The 20,129-nt window shown below is 38.6% G+C and overlaps 1 long non-coding RNA gene across 1 annotated transcript in view; it reads right to left on the reverse strand.

Annotated features, from left to right (window-relative positions):
* Window positions 1-20,129, reverse strand: part of LOC139030216 (uncharacterized) — a 216,407-nt gene that overhangs the window by 177,272 nt on the left and 19,006 nt on the right. The gene's annotated exons all lie outside the window — the stretch shown is intronic.

Genomic DNA, 20,129 nt, shown 5'->3' on the forward strand with positions numbered 1-20,129 from the left:
GTGAACAGATGGGAAGAAAAAATACCCCAAATTATACATTTGGTGTAATAGTTGGAAAGTCCATTCTCAACTCCAACTCCCAGATACATGGATACATGGAAGATAGTACCTTATACTGGACCTGGTTTAAGGTGTTTACTGAATCTTATACATAGCATCATCACCTCTTAGGATTTTACTCCTGATGGTGCCCAAAGTGAGCCTTCAGATGCCATCCCACGATTCCAGGAGACTAACGTGAACAACATGAATGGTATCATATTGAGAGCAAGCCAATGGCCTTTGGTACAGGTGAACTGGACACACAGTGATGCTGTCGACAAATCAGTCATGATTTGAGCGTACCCCTGTTGGTGAGCCTACACATAGTCTCCATTCCTGCCATCATATCTACTTAATATATCTCCATTGACCAATCATATAAATGTTAAGGGAAAGAGGCTGACTGACATCCTGAGGAGTTATCATCTTATTCTCTTAATTTTTAAAAGCATTCATTCACCAGTATGATACCCTCTAGTGGACCTTTACATGGAACACAAATATCCCCCCACTCTGCTATGCTGAAAGGCCTATCCATACACCTCTCTCCAGACCTTGTCACCAACATTCCTATGTTTTACTTTCCAAAGCCTTAACTGCTGGCCTATCTAGTTTATATAAATTCATACTGCAGGCTATCTCTCCTTCCATATTAACCGGACAATCACATGACTGCTTACAGTTCTGCCCATTGAAAATATTGTCTTTCATTGCTGTCTTTCAGTGCCACTCCTAAGTGACGCTATACATGGTGACTATCCATTTCTGTTTGATGCCCACATACTATGCGTTCACAAACCATCCTCTTTTATCGACTTTCAGCTGGCCACAGAGAGCTCTCCATGAGACTGTAGGTGTCATTTGAGAGAGTGGCAGGAAAGCAGTAGGAGCAGTGACCATGGGAGTCTAAGCTATTCATTCATGCCACTTATTTACACTTTCTGACTCTACTTGGCCCTGTCTCACATGTTCCATTTTCATTTTATATTGGAATGGTATGTACATGTCTACATTATGGTGCAATGGATTAGGTGCAATGTTATCTAAACACGCAGTTCACAAAGAGCAGTTTGGGTCACATTTTCACTTACATTCAAAGATCAGGTGTTCAGTCTTTACCATGCCCAGTAGCAAGTTAAAGGATATTTTTCAAAGGGAGAATAGCTGTCAGAAGAGGTCAAGTTTTCCAACTACATAAGGGTCTGCACTGTGAGCCTGAAAGAAGCTCTGTACACCTCTGCCTGAAACAAATGCTTAACACCACCAGGTCTAACAGGTCACAAGTGTGAGCAACACAGTCTTGCCAAATAGCCTTTTTTGTTTTTCTTACTCCAAGCTCTGCTCAAAACTGGCAGCATTACACATTTTCCAATAAATGGTAAGACCAGCATCTCCACATGTGCTATATGTGATCTCCCAAATCCAAAGAGGTTCACAAAGAGGTAACTGTTCTTCAGAGTGAACCATGTAAGGCACAAGGACTTACATCTCAGTTTAGAAGGGCTATCCCAATACATCCAAGATGACTGATACCTAAGAAACTCCACCTACATGACAGGTCCTTGAAATCAGCAGTTTTTCACTCTCCCTCTGACACACATCTCTTTTAAGAAGGCACGTAGATGCTTCACAGTTCCTGTTCACTAGGTCCAATAAGCATAATTTCATCAACTTAATGCACTAGCATCACATGCTATAGAGTATCAAGATGATTGCGTTCCCCCTGAACCACATTATAAGAGGACTGATGTGGGCTGACAGAGATTAGCTAGCCTTTAGGCAAGTCAGTCTTCTCCCATCCCTGCTACTAGAAAGCAAAGTACACCTTACGAATTTAGCTGACAGAGATGCCAAAAAGCATTTACTAGGTCAACAGCTATGTACCAGGCAGGGGACTATGCTCATTTCTTGCTTCAGTGAAGATACACCATCCAGAATTACAGTTGTAACCACATTATCATCTTCTTATATCTGTGATGATCTACAGCCATTAATAAATGGTAAAATATAAAACAAAATCTTAATGAATTTCCCCCACTGCTAAATAGACTTACTAGCAAAAGCATGAAAAGGTCATTTCCTCAAATAGAAATAATACCTGGCCTCTTTTTCATGAATGCTGGGATCTCTTGCCCAGGTAGGTGTTAATATGTTGTGAGTTCAGGCCTAGAGTAGTAAGAAAGTAAATTGCCCTATTAGTGGTTGGTGGAGATCTTGGACTTTGAGGTCAAAGGGAGGTCTGATCTTACTCCAGGAGACAGTTGGTTTCCTTGAGTTTAAAAGGATGGTTAAGTGGTGGTTTCCATAAGAAGCAGAATTCTGTATTTTATCCAGGGTAGCACCCTTGGGAATTGCCAGACTTCTGAATGCAGTGGCAGCATGGATCTGGAATTAAGCCACTCAGCACCCGCACATCATGCAGTGAGGGTGTGGACGGCCAAGCCAGTGGAATTTCCCATCTGGGAATGAGGGTAAAAGCTCAGGCACAGAGCACATCTGTGGTAACTAGAATGGACTCAAACCAGAGGCCAGGTATTGTGTAGTCCTAAGAGACAAGGAAAAAAGGTCCATGAAAAATTCTTGGATTTGGATATCACATAACTCTGGCAACCTGCAGCTCAGACAGATTGCACATATTCAGTAAGATTCCTACAGGTATTTTGTCTGAATGTAAAGCATGTTGACACCTTGATATAAAAATACACAGAAAGCAGACTCCTAACCATACTCTGACAATGTATGTAAACCCATGGATGATTATGCAGAAGTGAGCTAATGACAATGGGACAACCCTTTGTTTTCCTTCTCTTTGTCTGTCACTCTTGCTTTCATGCTGCTTCTTCTCAAGTCTTTTCATAATAGTCTTAGCACTCATATCAACATACCAATTTTAAATATAGTTTAAGAAGCACTACTATTGGAACACTGTATTCAAAGGAAAGGTTGATCCCCTGCTGCTCACATCCCTTGGATCAAAAAATCTTATTTTAAAAAGAACTAAAACTAAAATATTTTGTATAATATTTTCACAAGGAATATTTTTAAAATCACCCTTGCTATAAAAACAATGTAGCTCACTCCATCAGGACAGACATAATTAAAGGCAGACCTGTCTACACACTTTGAGAAGTAATTTGCCCAAGGTCTGTGGCTTTCTGCATTATTCTAGCTCCAGCACAAAGAAAGCATTCTCTGCTTGCCTCTTGCCAGTTGCATAATGGCTAAAAATCTAGCAAGAGAATTCTCAGCCCAAAGTTGGAAGCTATGTTTTATTGGATTTTAAAAACACCCTTAAAAACACCCAAGAATTACATCTTTTTGACAAAGTCAATGGTTCCTCTCCAGTTGGCAAAACTAATGGCACCTTATTTAACTCAATAGATGTTATACATGAAATCTACCTATCTGTTCACTCTCTTCTTAGGGTTTGAAATGATGCATATCCCTAGAGAATTTTTTTTTTGTAATGATGCAAATCCCTAGAGAATCTTGTTTTGGTTTCAGACCAATGAATACTTAAGCATACAAAAAACTGCAGAATCACCCCAAAAATAACTCCATAAAAAATATTTTTTAAATCCTACTGCAAGATACTCATGGAAACCAAGAACATTTAAATCATGACCATTATCAATTCAAGAACCATGACATTCCACAAAGGAAAAAAGAAGAAATATTGGCATCTAGGTTTTTATATGGTACAAGCTGGGATGCTCAGGGGTTTAAAGGGAAAAGACTCAAAATGCCCCCCAGAAGCTTCTGTATACATATTTTTATAATTTATTCCCATTTGTTCTCACTTTTCTACTTGTGGCCCAATAATGATGTAATAGGATCTGGAAACATCATTCATCAAAATAACAGGTAAAGGTTTTTTCATCAACATGAACTCATACATGGTACATGGTATGGTAGGAGGTCACTGCTTTTTGGGTCTACGAGTGCCAAAATTTTTTTTAATTTAACTAAAATACTATACTACGGTGTCTCTCTAGATCATGAATGTTCAAAACACTTGGAAATAGTGTTATCTAGGATGTTGTCCAGAGAAGTTAGAGGTCCAGTGCTGGATAACTCTAAGAGGCATTTGTTTCTAACATGTACCTTTACAGCTTTTGCGAAGAGTCGTCCATGTTTGCCTCCTGGGACAACACAGCCTTAGAGCCATAATAAGAAAGTATAAGAAAGTGATTTCTCTCAGGATTCACAGTCAATATTTTAAAGCTTCCTTTCCTTCCTTCAGCCAAAATTTGAGAGAATTTATACGCCCTTAAAAGTTGCAGATGAAAGAGTACCACTAAAAACAGCCCAACGGGAAGCACTGGTGGAGGAACTTCCAAATCTACTATCGACAAGGCAACTGAGCAAACAGAGATAAAATATGACCCGTGAGAGCCCTTCTATGATTGCTTTAATTAAGTACTGTCCTAAGTGAACCTAAAATTAGTGAAACGTACTAGAATCAGCACCAGATGCCTCACTCTTAGCTTGCTGACCGAGAAATGAGATCCTGAAAGTTTCAGTTCAGTTCAGTCACTCAGTCGTGTCCGACTCTTTGCGACCCCATGAAGCGCAGCACACCAGGCCTCCCTGTCCATCACCAACTCCCAGAGTCCACCCAAACCCATGTCCATCAAGTCAATGAGGCCATCCAACCATCTCATCCTCTGTTGTCCCCTTCTCCTCCTGCCCTCAATCTTTCCCAGCATCAGGGTCTTTGCACACGAGTCAGCTCTTCGCATCAGGTGGCCAAAGTATTGGAGTTTCAGCTTCAACATCAATCATTCCAAGGAACACCCAGGACTGATCTCCTTTAGGATGGGCTGGTTGGATGTCCTTGCAGTCCAAGAGACTCTCAAGAGTCTTCTCCAACACCACAGTTCAAAAGCATCAATTCTTTGGAGCTCAGCCCTCTTTATAGTCCAACTCTCACATCCATACATGACCACTGGAAAATCCATAGCCTTGACTAGACAGACCTTTGTTGGCAAAGTAATGTCTCTGCTTTTTAATATGCTGTCTAGGTTGGTCATAACTTTCCTTCCAAGGAGTAAATGTCTTTTCATTTCATTGCTGCAATCACCATTTGCAGTGATTTGGGAGCCCAGAAAAATAAAGTCAGCTACTGTTTTCACTGTTTCCCCATCTATCTGCCATGAAGTGATAGGACTGGATGCCATGATCTTAATTTTATGAATGTTGAGCTTTGAGCCAACTTTTTCACTCTCCTTTTTCACTTTCATCAAGAGGCTCTTTAGTTCTTCTTTGCTTTCTTCCATAAGGGAGGTGTCATTTGCAGATCTGAGGTTATTGATATTTCTCCCGGCAATCCTGATTCCAGCTTGTGCTTCTTTCAGCCCAGCGTTTCTCATGATGTACACTGCATATAAGTTAAATAAGCAGGGTGACAATATACAGCCTTGACATACTCCTTTTCCTATTTGGAACCAGTCTGTTGTTCCATGTCCAGCTCTAACTGTTGCTTCCTGACCTGCATACAGGTTTTTCAAGAGGCAGGTCAGGTGGTCTGGTATTCCCATCTCTTTCAGAATTTTCCACAGTTTATTGTGATCCACACAGTCAAAGGCTTTGGCATAGTCAATAAAGCAGAAATAGATGTTTTTCTGGACCTCTCTTGCTTTTTCAATGATCCATCAGATGTTGGCAATTTGATCTCTGGTTCCTCTGCCTTTTCTAAAACCAGCTTGAACATCTGGAAGTTCATGCTTCACGTATTGCTACACTGGTGCTAATATAAAATGTATCTTCAATAGATGGATAAAGGATACTTTCTTCTTTTCAGAATTTATCTTCTCTGTAGTACTCTTGTTGGCAAGAAGAGTGTGTTGTAGGTTTGGGGAAAGTTCCTTTGCAAAGAAAGAAGACGTCAGTGGTAATAGCCATAGCTGATTAGTTTTTTTTGGGGGGGGGTTCTGCTTTTTCCCCATGAATAGCAATGTGAATTCAAGCTTGATGTAAGACCTACAGTAACTCCATGTTAGCAAATACTTTATGATTAAAATGAAAACACATAGATTTTACTTCTGAATTGATGATGGAATCCTCTGAGATTAAAAAAACAATACAGGGCAAAAATTCAGTTTCTAGTTTCAGGGTGACCATATCCTGCTTTGTCACTGACAGTTGCCTGCAATTCATCATCTCCCCAAAAAGGACTGCATAGGCCCACAGTTACTGCACCAAAAATTGCTAACTTGTTTGCTCCCATTCTCCATCTCCAACCACACTACTCTGATAATAATAATAATAATCTCTGATTCCTGTTGTTACATAAATTAAAAATGTAATCAAACTCATGTGTCTATGTGGTAGGGGAAGGGACAGTAAATGAGTTGGGAGTCCTTCTTCCTACCCATCTGTCATCAACCTGAAAAGACTTGACTGATTAGTTGGTTTGTTTGTTTTACTTGAAAAGACTTACTAAAAGGAAGTCAAGTAATGTTATGGGTTGGGTAAGGCTGGTCAAGGCAATGTACTTGACCAGAACAGCACTCCTTTAAGAAAGAGCTCGCTACTTTCTTCAGGATCATGTCTGTGTTCTTCTAAGAACAGACATGTATGATCCATCCTAATTGCACACTGGCAGGGCAAGTCTAAATTAAAGCAAAAGACGTCCACTTGTAGGTACCTCCTATCTAATATAACCAATTTAATCAAGTCAACAGCACAAGGATGTACAAGTGAAACCAAACCTGGTACTTGAACATCTTCACAGAACAGTGTCAGAAGATCTAGTAAAATATATCAGATTAAAGACATCTTTCTCTCCCCAAACTCACTACAATGACCATAAAAATATCAAAACTTGTAAATTCAGAGAGAGAAAACAGAAGATGAAATAAGGCTGAACCAAAGATGCTGACCCATTAGAAGACGGGAAGGAGGAGTGGTGACAACTGAAGTGGCTGATACAGGAGTGGCATCCAAAGGAGGAGGTGTGACAGTCCTGCCAGGATAAGAAGGGCCCAGGGCACTGGTTATTGACCAGTGGGATAAGGTGTGAGGTTGATAGCAGGAGACCAGTTGAAAGCCAGGTAATTTTCTCCACTTTGTTGATCAGGGCAACTATTCCTCCTTATCCCCACCACCTACACTGCACCATGTAGACCAAAGGTAAATTTCCTGGAGACATTCAATCAGAAAAGCTTCAGATTGGAAACACTGGCTTCAACGAGTATGCAGAGACTTGAGGCTGAATGTGATATTAAGTGAAGTCTACTTAGATTTTCATTGCCTTCTCCCCATTATTCCTGACCCTAGTTTCAAATGCTGGGAGCCAGAAATGTATATACCACGTAGGTGACTGCAGGACTCCTCTCTGGAGAAATTAACTGGCCACAAAGAAAAGAGCTAGAGCTGTAGACAGTAGGGAGTATCCCAATTTTGAAAAAACAGTTCAACTCCCCAGTCAAGCTCTAATATGTTAGAAAACAAGTCCTGCCCAAAGACAAGAATGTCCAATCAGAAAGGGAGTAGAACACTGGTGAAGGGCTCAGATTCAAGTATCCCATCCCCCTAATGGCCTTGGGCTAATATTTAACCTCCCTGTGCCTCTGTTTCTTCATGCGTGAAATGAGGATAATAATGATTTCTTTGTCGTGGCTACTGTTGTTGAGATAGGTGTTGGTTAGCCACCCCCACACTGGGTGATGTAAACAACAGAAATGCATTGTCTCATGGATCTGGAGAACAGAAGTCCCTGGTCAAGTTTCTGGCAGAGTTATTGCCTCTGAGGCCTCTCTTCTTAACTTGTAGTTGACCACCTTCTCTCTGAGTCCTCACATGGTCTTGCCTCTATCTGTGTCCATGTCCTAATCACCTCTGTTTATAAAGACTCCAGTCATATCGGCTTAGGGCCTACTCAAATGCCCTCATTTAACTTAGCTACCTCTTTTAAAAACCTTGTCTTAAAATACAGCCACATTCTATCATCCATATCACCATATTACTCATACTTTGGTATTTTTTTTTAATTAATTTATTTCTTATTCAAGGATAATTGCTTTAAAGAATTTTGTTGTTTTCTGTCAAATGTCAACATGAATCAGCCAAAGGTATACAAATATCCCCTCCCTTTTGAAGCGCCCTCCCATCTCCCTCCCCATCCCACTCCTCTAGGTTAATACAGGCCCCCCTGAGCCATACAGCAAATTCCCGTTGGCTATCTATTTTACATATGGTAATGTAAGTTTCCACGTTACTCTTTCCATACATCTCACCCTCTCCTCTCCCCATGTGCGTAAGTCTATTCTCTATGTCTGTTTCTCCATTGTTGCCCTGTAAATAAATTCTTCAATACCATTTTTCTAAATTCCATATATTTGCTTAAGACAAAATTTATTTTTCTCTTTCTGACTTACTTCACTCTGTATATTAGGTTCTAGGTTCACGCACCTCATTAGAACTGACTCGAATGTGTTCCTTTTTATGACTGAGTAATATTTCATTGTGTATATGTACCGCAACTTCTTTATCCACTCATTTGTCAGTGGACATCTAGGCTGCTTCCATCTTCTAGCTATTGTAAATAGTGCTGCAATGAACAGTGGGATACATGCATCTTTCAATTTTGGTTTCCTCAGGGTATATGCCTAGGAGAGAAATTGCTGGGTCATATGGCGGTTTTATTCCTAGTTTTTTAAGGAATCTCCATACCGTCTTCCATAGTAGCTGTATCAATTTACATTCCCACCAACAGTGCAAAAGTGTTCCCTTTTCTCCACATCCTCTCCAGCATTTATTGTTTGTAGATTTTTTGATGATGGTCATTCTGACTGGTGTGAGGTGATAACTCATTGTAGTTTTGATTTGCATTTCTCTAATAATGTGCAATTTTGAGCATCTTTTTGTGTGTTTGTTAGTCACCTGTACATCTTCTTTGGAGAAATGTCTATTTAGGTCTTTTTCCCACTTTTTGATTGGGTTGTTTGTCTTTCTGGTATTGAGTTGTATGAGCTGCTTGTATATTTAGGAAATTAATCCTCTGTCAGTTGTTCCATTTGCTATTATTTCCTATTTCCTCCCATTCTGAGGGTTGTCTTTCCACCTTGCTTATAGTTTCCTTTGCTGTGCAAAAGATTTTAAGTTTAATCAGGTCCCACTTGTTTACTTTTGCTTTTATTTCTGTTACTCTAGGAGGTGGGTCATAGAAAATCTTGCTTTGATTTATGTCATCAAGTGTTTTGCCTATGTTTTCCTCTAAGAGTTTTATAGTTTCTGGTCTTCCATGTAGGTCTTTAATCAGTTTTGAGTTTATCTTTGTGTATGGTGTTAGGAAGTGTCCTAATTTCATTCTTTTACATGTAAATGTACAGTTTTCCCAGCACCATTTATTGAAGAGGCTGTTTTTGCTCCAGTGTATATTTTTGCCTCCTTTGTCAAAAATAAGGTCCCATAGGTGCATGGGTTTAATTCTAGGCTTTCTATCTTGTTCCATTGGCCTATATTTCTGTTTTTATGCCAGTACCATACTGTCTTGATGACTGTAGCTTTGTAGTATAATCTGAAGTCAGGAAGGTTGATTCCTCCAGTTCCATTCTTCTTTCTCAAGACTGCTTTGACTATTCCGGGTCTTTTGTGTTTCCATATGAATTGTAAAAGTTTTTTTTCTAGTTCTGTGAAAACTGTCATTGGTAATTTGATAGGGATCACACTGAATCTGTAGATTGCATTTGGTACTATAGCCATTTTCACAGTATTGATTCTTCCTACCCAGGAACATGGAATATCTTTCCATCTGTTTAAGTCTTCTTTGATTTTTTTCATTAGTGTCTTATAGTTTTCTGTGTACAGTTCTTTTGTCTCCTTAGGAAAGTTTATCCCTAGATATTTAATTCTTTTTGTTGCAATGGTAAAGGGGATTGATTCCTTAAATTCTCTGATTTGTCATTGTTAGTATATAGAAACGCAAGTGATTTCTGTGTATTGATTTTGTATCCTGAAACTTTGCTAAATTCACTGATTAGCTGTAGTAATTTTCTGACACTATTTTTAGGGTTGTCTATGTTGAACTGTGGTGTTGGAGAAGACTCTTGAGAGTCCCTTGGACTGCAAGGAGATCCAACCAGTCCATCTTAAAGGAGATCAGTCTGGGTGTTCATTGGAAGGACTGATGCTGAAACTGAAACTCCAATACTTTGGCCACCTCATGCGAAGAGTTGACTCATTGGAAAAGACCTTGATGCTGGAGGGACTGGGGGCAGGAGGAGAAGGGGATGACAGAGGATGAGATGGCTGGATGGCATCTCCAACTAGATGGACATGAGTTTGAGTAAATTTCAGGAGTTGGTGATGGACAGGGAGGCCTGGTGTGCTGTGATTCATGGGGTCGCAAAGAGTCGGACACGACTGAGTGACTGAACTGAACTGATGTACAGTATCATGTCATCTGCAAATAATGAGAGCTTTATTTCTTTTCCAACATGGATTCCTTTTATTTCTTTTTCTTCTCTGATTGCTAGAGCTAGGACTTCCAGAACTATGTTGAATAATAGTGGTGAAAGTGGACATCCTTGTCTTGTTCCTGATCTTAGGGGGAATGCCTGCAGTTTTTCACCACTGAGAATAATGTTTGCCATAGGCTTATCATATATGGCCTTTACTATGTTGAGGTATGTTCCTTCTATGCCCATTTTTTAATAGTTTTAATCATAAATTGGTGCTGAATTTTGTCAAAGGCTTTTTCTGCATCTGTTGAGATGATCATATGGTTTTTATCTTTCAGTTTGTTAATATGGTGTATCACATTGATTGATTTGTGTATATTGAAGAATCTTTACATCCCTGGAATAAACCCAACTTGATCATGGTGTATGAGCTTTTTGATGTGCTGTGAAATTCTGTTTGCTAAAATTTTGTTGAGGATTTTTGCATCTATGCTAATCAGTGATATTGGCCTGCAGTTTTGTTGTGTGTGTGTGTGTGTGTGTGTGTGTGTGTTATCTTTGTCTGGTTTTTGTAGCAGGGTTATGGCGGCCTCATAGAATGAGTTTGGAAGTGTTCCTTCCTCTGCAATTTTTTGAAAGAGTTTTAGAAGGATAGGCATTAGCTCTTCTCTAAATATTCGATAGAATTCTCCTGTGAAGTCGTCTGGTCTTGGGCTTTTGTTTTTGGGGAGATTTTTTTTTATCACAGCTTCAATTTCAATGTTTGTGATTGGGTTGTTCATAATTTGTATTTCTTCCTGGTTCAGTCTTGGGAGATTGAACTTTTCTAATAATCTGTCCAATTTTTCCAGGTTATCTATTTTATTGCCATATAGTTGTTCATAGTAGTCTCTTATAATCCTTAGTATTTCTGTATTGTCTGCTGTAACCTCTCGTTTTTCATTTCTAATTTTGTTGATTTGATTCTTCTCTCTCTTTTTCTTGATGAGTCTGGCTAAAGGCTTGTCAATTTTGTTTATCTTCTCAAAGAACCAGCTTTTAGTTTTATTAATCTTTACAATTGTTTCTTTCACTTCTTTTTCATTTATTTCTGCTCGGATCTTTATGATTTCCTTCCTTCTACTAATTTTGGGGATTTTTTTGTTCTTTTTCCAGTTGTTTTAGGTGTAAAGTTCGGTTGTCTATTCGATGTTTTTCTTGTTTCTTGAGGTAGGATTGTATTGCTATAAACTTCCCTCTTAGAACTGCTTTTGCTGCATCCCATAGGTTTTGAGTTGTTGTGTTTTCATTGTCATTTGTTTCTAGAAATTTTTTGATTCCCTTTTGGGTTTCTTCAGTAACCTGTTGGTTATTTAGAAATGTGTTGTTTAATCTCCATGTATTTGTGTTTCTTACAGGTTTTTTTTTTTCTTGTAATTGATATCTAGTCTCAGCATTGTGGTTGGAGAAGATGCTTGATATGATTTCAATTTTCTTAAACTTACTGAAGTTTGATTTGTGACCCAAGATGTGGTCTATTCTGGAAAATGTTCCATGTGTGCTTGAGAAGGTGTATTCTTCTGAATTTGGATCAAATGTCCTGAAGAAATCAATGAGATCCGTTTCATCTAATGTATCATTTAAGACTTGTGTTTCCTTGTCAATTTTCTGTTTTGATGATCTGTCCATTGGTGTGAGTGGAGTGTTAAAGTTTCCTATTATTATTGTGTTACTGTCAATTTCTCTTTTTATAACTGTTAGTGTTTGTCTTATGTATTGTGGTGCTCCTAGGTTGGGTGCATAGATATTTACAATTGTTAGATCTTCCTCTTGGACTGATCCCTTGATCATTATGTAGCGTCCTTCCTTATCTCTTGTAATATTTATTTTAAGGTCTATTTTGTCTGATATGAAGATTGCTATTCCAGCTTTCTTTTTTTCCCATTTGCATGGAATATAGTTTTCCATCCTCTCACTTTCAGTCTATATGTGTCCTGAGGTCTGAAGTGGGTTTCTTGTAGACAGCATTTATGGGTCTTGGTTCTGTATCCATTCAGCCAGTCTGTGTCTTTGGTTAGAGAATTTAATCCATTTACATTTAAAATAATTATTGATATATATGTTCCTATTGCCATTTTCTAATTGTTTGGGGTTGATTTTGAAGATCTCTTTTCTTCTGTTGTATTTCTTGACTATATAAGTCCCTTTAACATTTGTTGTAAAGCTGGTTTGGTGGCACTGAATTCTCTTAACTTTTGCTTGTCTGAAAAGATTTTTATTTCTCCATCAATTCTGAATGATATCCTTGCTGGGTACAGTAATCTTGGTTGTAGAGTTTTCCCTTTCAGTACTGTAAATATATCCTGCCTGCAGAGTTTCTGCTGAAAGATCAGCTGTTAAGCATATGGTGTTTCCATTGTATGTTACTTGTTGCTTCTCCCTTGCTGCTTTTAGTATTATTTTTGGTGTTTAGTCTTTGTTAGTTTGATTAGTATGTGTCTTGGCATGTTTCTCCTTGGGTTCATCCTGTATGGGACTCTTTGTACCTCTTGGACTTGATTGACTATTTCCTTTTCCATGTTGGGGAAATTTTCAACCATAATCTCTTCAAAAATTTTCTCATATTGTGGAGCAATTGCAGGGCAAGGGTTGCTGTTGACTGTGGAGAGACAGATCAAGGGGATGTGAGAGAGGAGATTGTGGTGGGAAATGCCTGTGGAGGAAAGCTGGGCAACCATGGAAGCAAGGCAATCTGTATTGTTTTTCAGTTAGGTTTTCTCCTAGAAGAGGATGATTATTTACATGAAGAGTTTGAAGCCTGTATGCTAATTATCGCTGAATATTTTTTAAATTTTCAAAAATTAATAAATGTTACACTAAAGGAGAATTTAAAATGCAAGTCTGAGCATGCCACCACTCTGCTCAACATCCTTCTTTGGCTTTCCCCACAGTTTATCACATACATTTAGAGGTGGAATCAATCTATGTGTCCTCGTTCCTACAGCTTCACTCTGCAGTGTCATGTTGGAAATGTTCAGAAGAATTCTGCCACATGTATTAGCAAACATGTATAAAAGCAGTTGTTAGCAAACATGTATAAAAACACAGTCACTGATAAATGTTTGAGAAAGAAATGAATCATACTTCCTTGTTCTGTTGAAATTTTCTCATGGGGAGTTCTGTTAAAGAATCATGCCAATGACATGATAGTTGAACTAACATTTCTAGTCCAGTCTACTCTTATCTTTAGGATGATACATAAAAGAAGAACTACTTGCAGGAAAACATTTTGTTCAGAAAGTACCCTCTCCTCTTATTCACACTGTCTGAGGTACAAAGATCAACATGTGGATTTTAACATATTACCAAGTCTACTAGTTCTTTAAAAATGTCAGTGTAAGCAATGAATCACTGTTGCACTGGATAACTAGAATTTCTGAGGCAAACCATAACTTGAATGGAACATCCCAGCCCTGTAGAGTAGGAATGTTGTTAAGACAATGTTATTTTGTAAAAGAAACACTGGAATGAATCCTTGTTCATGTATTACTTTCAGTTTCTGGGTAATGACCGCAGTATCATGGGTCATATTTATGTGAAAGGACAATCAGAGGTAATATTTATATGGGCACCAAGTTGCGGGATGACACATAGAAGATGTGTCATCTTGTTAGCAGAGCTCTCGTTCACCTTCATCCAAGTAGAATTCATTGGATCCTCACTTGTTTACACTGTATCATCATTTTATCTCTCAACACATTGCATAGTAATCAGTTCAGACCCTGCCATGCCACTTACCCTTTGTGCAACCCTGGGTTGGGAAGATCCCCTACTGAAGGAAATGGCAAGTCATTCCAATATTCTTGCCTGGGAAATCCCACGGACAGAGAAGTCTATCAGGCTACAGTCCATGGGATTACAAGAGTCTTAATGACTAAACAAGATGGGGCTGTTAGTAGGATTTAAGCATTTAATAAAAATTAGCTATTGATTATGTTTATGCCTCTCTTCCCTACCATGACGACTTAGGAAAAAAGGAATTCAGAAGAACCAAATACTAATAATACTCATCAAGCATTTAACTTAGATATCTATAACACAATGATTCTTTATTATAGGCAGGTTAGGTCCAAAAGTTCCAGTTCTGGTGACATTTTAGCTGGGCCCTAATGACACACACATAGAAATGCATGAAGGGCAATATCAGCACAATCAAAGGTTTTGTTCTTAAACCCCTCTTCAACCTGTTTATTTCCTTTGGACCCTAGCCACCGTGTTTCATTCTCTCGTCTCTCCTACTGGGTTTTTCATCTTGATTCACCTTTTGAACTGTCTCTTGGTTCATGAAGGTTTCATTTCTTTCCCAAAACTTTCACTGACTTGTGGCTTCCTGGAATAGTGTCTCATTATTTACTGTCCTTTGGCAGTGACCCAGGACTCCTTCCCTTCAGGGCTTCCCACCAACCACTGTGCCCCTCCTCCGCTGTATAGGGCCCTGACTGGCGTGACTTTTTTCACCCTGCTGAAACCAGGAGGGCTGGCCACAATTGCCAATATGTAAACTGATGTCAACTAGGATGGGAAAGTAAAATGCAAAATTACTAACAGTAATCTTAGAGGATTATGATTTAGGGATAATCCCCCAAATATTCTTTTTCATATTTAGAAGGGGTCATGAGGAACATAAATTTGGACAGACCTTACGGTATCCAAATATTGAAGACAAGACTTAAGAGTGTTAAGAAATCCAAACTCTTGTGAGAGTTTGAAAAGTGGAAGTCTCTTATTTCTACTATTCTTGTACAGTAAAGAGAGTGGAGACAGTAGGATCTGGCAGACAGAGATTAAATTCAGATTCTGTCACTAAATAGCATAAGACTGAGACTCTGACCAATTAACTCTTATCTGCTAAGTCATTTCAGTCGTGTCCAACTCTGTGCAACCCCATCCCTGGGATTCTTCAGGCAAGAACACTGGAGTGGGTTGCCATTTCCTTCTCCAGTGCATAGAAGTGAAAGTGAAGTCACTCAATCATGTCTGACTCTTCGCGAACCCATGGACTGCAGCCTACCAGGCTCCTCCATCCATGGGATTTTCCAGGCAAGAGTACTGGAGTGGGGTGCCATTGCCTTCTCCGAACTCTTATCTGCATGTTTAATAATATCTACCTGACAGGAATGCTGTAAAGATTAAAGACAATATAGATCAATTGTTCAATAAAGACTTCTTGAGTGATGAGTGCCGAGAGTGCCCTTGAATTGAAAAGGAAGTCTTCAGTTCCAAGTGGAATTGAAGGAAGAGCTGTCAGGAGAGACTGTGGATGGAGAGGCATGGTGAGTCAGGTGTTACTTTGCCTCATTGATGATGGGTAACAGTTACACAGTGGATAAACTTTCATTTTTTAAAAAATCCTGAAATGCATGTATTAGCAACTGACAAGGTATTCGCTTTTCAATCTGAGTTAATTTTTATGAGTTCTTTTTGTAACTTAAGTGAATAAATTCAAGAGAAGATATATGAGTTGGAGGAAGGAAAAACCAAGCATCTCAACCAACTCCATCCCATCCATTGAGTCTTGAGGGAACTCTGGGACAAGGAGAATAGTTCCTCACATGTACAAAGACTGATGGAGTATTGCCATGGAAATTGTTTATATTGGGGGAGAAATTGTACTTTTAAAACTTTCACCTGAGCTAAAAAAAATGATATCTGAAAATAGACATCATTTTGTTTCAAACATACAGAGAGTGTTTTTTTTTTTTTTTTAATGGAAAACAAAGTTGTTCTGCTTTAGAAAAGGAATTGAAATTTGGGGACTGGAAAATGGCAATAGAACATAAAAGAAAGGACTTGGGAAATAGGAGACTTAATTGCGTCCCCCACCCTCCAAATTCTTATGTTGAAGGTTTAAGCCCTCAGAATGTGCCTGCATTTGAAGACAGATCTTTACAAAGATGATTCAGTTCAAATGAAGCGGTTAGAGTAGGCTTCATTCTGACTGGTGTCCACAAAAGAAGAGGGGATTAAGACACAGGCGAGTCCCCAGGGATGCATGCACAGAGGAAAGGCCATGCCAGGACACAGGGAGAAGATGGTCATCTGCAAGCTAAGGAGAGAGACCTCAGAAGAAATAAAATCTGCCAGCACCTTGATCTTGACTTCCAGAGCTCGGAGACAATAAATTCCTGTTTTTAAGCTACCTGATCTGTGATACTTTGTTCTGGCAGCCTCAGCAAACTAATATGAGAGACAACAGGGAATGGTCAGGAGATGGAAGGTGAGGCCTTGACCAGAAGCGAAGGCAGCAAGCCTAAGGAGACATAGCCAGTAAAAAATGGTGGATGGATGACAAATAGAGGCCACGGTAGGACCATGATGACTCCTGTTAAATTTTAATTTTTGGCTTGTAGTGAATAATGTATTTCCACCGTAAAACTTTGAAACTTCAGCATGGTCTGCTACATATAAATGCCTTGTGTTATTGGTATTTTAGTCATAAAGGAATGGAGCAGAGTTCAGAATGGATAAAAGTGATTCTGAGAAATGACTGCAGTTGCAAGAATCAAGAGAGAGGTTAAAAACTAAAAATTCAGCAGATCCAGGTATCAAAGCAAGAGGAGACAATGGAGATTTGATGACATCCAAACACCTGCTCCTGGAGTCACTGATATAAGCAGACAGTACTAAACGAATAACCTGTGGGAAGGTACATTTCTACTCTAAAGAGCCCAGAGGGATTGTAGCGTGCCTAGAAAGTGAATCTTAGGTAGATATGAAAAAAAAAAAAAGAAATGTTTAAAAGGCAGTTACCACTTGGCAAATTACCTTACACTGAATTTCACATTAATGCAAGACCCACTGAGACTAAGCTCAGATTCCTTCTGAAAAGCTCCAGTGAAGCAGATAGTCAGCATTGTGCTACAAAGCAAGAGCAGAAAACAGGCACTTAGGCAATGTGTGTTGCATCTCTGCTTAGGCTTCCCTGATGGCTTAGCAGGTAAAGAAACCGCCTGTAATGCAGGAGACACAGGAGATGCAGGTTCGATCCCTGGGTTAGGAAGACCCCCTGGAGGAGGAAATGACAACCCACTCCAGTATTCTTACCTGAAAAATCCCATGGACAGAGTAGCCTGAGGGACTATGGTCCAAAGGGTCCCAAAGAGTCAGACACAACTGAGAGACTAAACACAACCTTGATTAGACTAATGTCTCAACACTCATCTTTGTCTTGATAGATTGCCACATAGTCACTAATAAATAAATACCATAGCACACAACCAAGAATAAATATCCTAGTACAATGATGTAAAAGATAGTGAAAAGAATGAAAATGGACTGAAATGATTCTCTCACATTCTAAATACTTCAGTACCTCTAAAGCACAATTAGATAACTGTCTTGTCTAACATATAAAACAAAGTACTGTTTAACAGATTACTTAAATTTTACATTTTACTTTATTTTTCTAGTCAGCTAAAGAAGTGTTTCTATATAAAAGGAATAGAATTTTCCATCTAGTGACCACTTTTTGAAGAAGAAAATTTTTTTATTATTGAATTTTGCCTCTAGCAATTACTATTCTAAACAATGACTTTGGGGTGCTCAAGAACTGCTCTTGTTATAATCGTAGTCGTGGTCAGTTTAGGTTTTCTAGTATAATTCTTAACTTCTAAAATTGGAATGTGGATAGTACAAGTTTTGTCAATTCAGCAAAATGTACATATATGCTGTGGTGAGGGTTTCATCTTCTTAATGCTATGCTTATGGGCAGGAAAAAAACAAAGTTTGCCAACAAATAAACTGTCATTATCGCTTGGTCAATAACAGACTTTCCTAGACTTCTGTTCAACTACTTAAACAGGAAGTTAAAGAGACAAGAGCTTTCTTCACAAACCTAACTTTATATATTTGAAAAAAATGTTTAAACTAGAAACCAAAAATAATTGCTTATTTAGCTCCAAGTGACTCTCCAAATTTCTATACCTTATAAGGTATTTGACTGCATTTTACAAAGGAGTATGCTTTCTATTATTTTCTAAAAAGACAAAAATTAAAGTTTTATAACAACCAAATTTGAATATAAGTACATTGCTAATTAACACTATGAACACACTCTACTACTTTAATACATTAATCATTATACAAGGTTATATTGCATATTTATTTGTTAACTTTGTTGCAATTAGGTTTGCCACTAAAATTCAGACCCTTTGAAGGCAGAGACTTTGTATGGTTCAACTGCAGTTTTGTTAATGGAATGAATGAATTTCTGATAGTTTTTGTATGTGCTTGTATATCACATTCCTTTTGTTCTAAAAATGATTAAATTAATTGCACCATAAAATTAAGTTACAAAATAAAATATTTCTGTCACTTCATGACTACAGACCTTAACAAAATTAATGAAAAGATATTTTGTGACCACTTTGGGTAGTACATTCCTCATGTATTGCTCTTCTATGTTCAAATACATAGGCAAAAAGTAGACGACATAGTAATAAAGATCCTTCATAAGACCATATATCTCTCAAGTTGATGAAATAACAAAAAGGATGCATTATGCAAAAATGTGATTATCTTGTCTTGAACTTTCAGTATATTTTTAAATGGAAATGCATCCAAAAAGTTCCATACACATTATGAACAAAACTAAACTTTAAGTAGAAATTTCAATTGACAATTATCCTTTTGTTTCAAGCTTTCCAGTAATTAACAAATCATTTCTGCATTATCTGCATTATACAGAGCATGCTAAATAATATGGATAAATCTACTGTGTCTAGTCAAGCACTATAGTTTAAAAAAAATTATTTTTAAAAACCATTTGACCAATGAAATTAGATGTGGTATAGTCAGGCTCTCTTCTTTTATTTTTGGGGAGATCAGGGGATATGCTGTGGCCAATGGTTTGGTTGGGTGATCAGGGACTTGGAAGAAACATGATTGGGAAACTGGGGGCAAAGAAACTGGGGGAAGAGGTATATGGATCAATTACCGGAATAGCTAAAGATTGTGAAGGTATTTGTGTCCTATATGAATGCTCACCAGTAGAAGCATATTGTAATAACCAGTAGCAGAAGATGACGTGTTCTGTCAACACCAGTCAGCCGCGATCTCTAGTCATTGCTGTAATCACCCAGTGGGCTCATGAGCAGGCCTGGAGGTTTTGCATGGGATCAGCAGCACGGGTTCCCATTCACCAAGGCCCACCTGCTATGCTCACTGCTGAGTGCCTGATCTGCAGCAGCAGAGACCAATGCTGAGCCCCCTTATGGTGCCACTCCCCAGAGCAATCAGCCAGCTCCCAGGTAGCCAGTTTATTACCCTGGAACATTTCCATTATGGAAGTGAAACGTTGTTGCTGAGCCATGAAAGATGCCAGGATCCTTGGCCTTTAGAGGAGAAGAATTCAATTCGGGACCACTGACGAGGCTTGATCACTCAGAGCTTTTGTGTAATAAAGTTTATTAAAGTATAAAAGAGAGAAATCTTCTTACATAGACATCAGAAGGGGCAGAAAGAATGCTGCTTGCTAGTCTTTATCCAGATGTTATACAGCTACTAGCAGTCTGCTAATTGGAGAAAGGAAATGTCTCAAAACTCAGAGACTGGCACCAGGCCCCTCACCAATGTGCATTTTGAGATAACACTGGCTCAAGGTGAGTTGTCCTGGGCCATAAAATGATTGACATGAATCTTGAA

This window comes from Odocoileus virginianus, chromosome 21, assembly GCF_023699985.2.
Source record: "Odocoileus virginianus isolate 20LAN1187 ecotype Illinois chromosome 21, Ovbor_1.2, whole genome shotgun sequence".
In the NCBI taxonomy this organism is placed as follows: Eukaryota; Metazoa; Chordata; class Mammalia; order Artiodactyla; family Cervidae; genus Odocoileus; species Odocoileus virginianus.